The sequence below is a fragment of the Fonticula alba genome (assembly GCF_000388065.1).
Source record: "Fonticula alba strain ATCC 38817 unplaced genomic scaffold supercont2.6, whole genome shotgun sequence".
NCBI classification, from domain to species: Eukaryota; order Rotosphaerida; family Fonticulaceae; genus Fonticula; species Fonticula alba.
This window is the reverse complement of record NW_009242976.1, coordinates 562,450-564,262: the sequence shown is the minus strand read 5'-3', so window position 1 is coordinate 564,262 and position 1,813 is coordinate 562,450.

Sequence of the window (1,813 nt, the reverse complement as noted above, 5' to 3'; positions counted from 1 at the left end):
GGGGGGGGGGGGCATCATGGGATGTGAATGTGGGTGTGTGGAATACTCTCCACCGCCTGCTTGGCCAGTGGCTGATGCTTGATCTTGGGGGCGGGGGATCGCGGGCGTATGGTGGGCGTGTGCATGAGGCTGGGAGGGGCATGTGCAGGCGTGCGCCGTGGACGAGGCGTGCACGCACGCGCGGGTCTATTTCTTTGGGCACGTCGGTGTGTCGCGACCAGCAGGCGGCTGGCGGGGTGTGTGTGTGTGTGTGTGTGTCTCTGCGATATTCCGTCGCCTGTACGTGAGAGCGACAGGAGGGGGGCTGTGTATCTCTCTCCGACTGGGCTCAGACGCAACGGCGAGGCGGCGGTGAGTGCGGCGGATGGCACAACGCCGGGGCCGCCTCCGGCAGGGGCGGGCGGAGGGGCGAGGGGCACGTCTGCCTTCCGAATACGGGGCAGTAGTGTCTCAGGGCGGCCCAGCCCCGGCCGGGGATAGGCACATTCTCGGACCGTGATCCGGCGCCCCCTTGCCCCTTGTCGAGGAAGGATCGCCATCAGGCGCGGCCCATCTGCCGCACCAGTCGACCAGGGCGCGCGCGCGCGGTACACATGAACGTCCGCCCCTCGTACACAGAGAGGGAGGTGGGGGGGGGGGGGTACTCCTGGACCCGTGGGGCCACAATTAAGGGCCTGTGGACGGTGGGGCGCAGCATGCCGAGCCAGGGGGCGAGAGGTGCATGACAAGGGGCCATGGTGGACCCCGAGCCTGAGGCAGGGAGGGCACCACTAACACGCAACATGGGCACGGCCATTTCGTGCAGATGGCGGGGTGCTCCTCGTGGCATGATCCCCGATCGCCTCGAGAGACGTCCAGGCGGTATGTGCAAGCGTCTATGTCCGTGGTGTACGTGTATGGCGGTGTACGTGCGCGGAGTCCTCCTTTCAGATCCCGAGGGGATGGGGCTTGAGTACGGGGGAGCACCGGCCGCGGGGCGGACGTTCGGGCCGGTGGGAAAAGGCGACAAGGAGAGCGAGCGAGCGAGCGAGCGAGAGAGAGAGAGAGAGTGAGAGAGAGAGAGAGAGGGAGAGGGAGAGGGAGAGAGAGAGAGAGAGAGAGAGAGAGAGAGAGAGAGGGAGAGAGAGGAGGGCGAGTGCAACAGGGCCCCCAAGGAACGAGGGGCTGCCCGATCCAGCCCCGGTCAATGCTCTTTGCGGGTGCTTTCCCCTTTCGAAATATCAGGACCATCGGCACTCCACAGGTGCACCCGACTGCCAGTGCTTGTGGCTGCGGAGATGCAGCCGCCACCAGGGGACGCTGGGCCGGAGGGGACGCGCTGCCCGCCCGGCCAGCGGCCGGAGCAAGGCCGGAAGAAGGCCATCCACGAGAGAAAGAGGTCCCGAGCACGGAGAGAAGAAGCCCCCCCCCCGGGCATGCTACGCGGTTTGGTTTCGGCCCGCCGAAAGACGGGGCACATCCTTCGGCTGGCTGAGACGGCGTTAGGCCCTCGGCCAAGCTCACAGACTGCCTCGGCCTCCGCCCCCCCCCCCCCCCCCTGTTCCTGGGCCGGGGGTGGGGGCCGGGGGGCGTCACAAAGAACAGACCCGCCGTGGGATAGAGACCCAGTTGTCGGCGGATGAAATAAAATTCAGCGCTGGTCTCCCTCCCCCCGGCACGCCCTTCGGGGTGGACTACCACCCGACGACCGGCCCGGCCCGGCCCGGCCGGCGGCACAAAGTAAACAGGCCGAGGAGGGGCCGCACGACGAGATAATAGCAGCTACCTGTCGCCATTTGTGGCCCCAGCGCAAAATCCCTCGACCGGTGAGCCT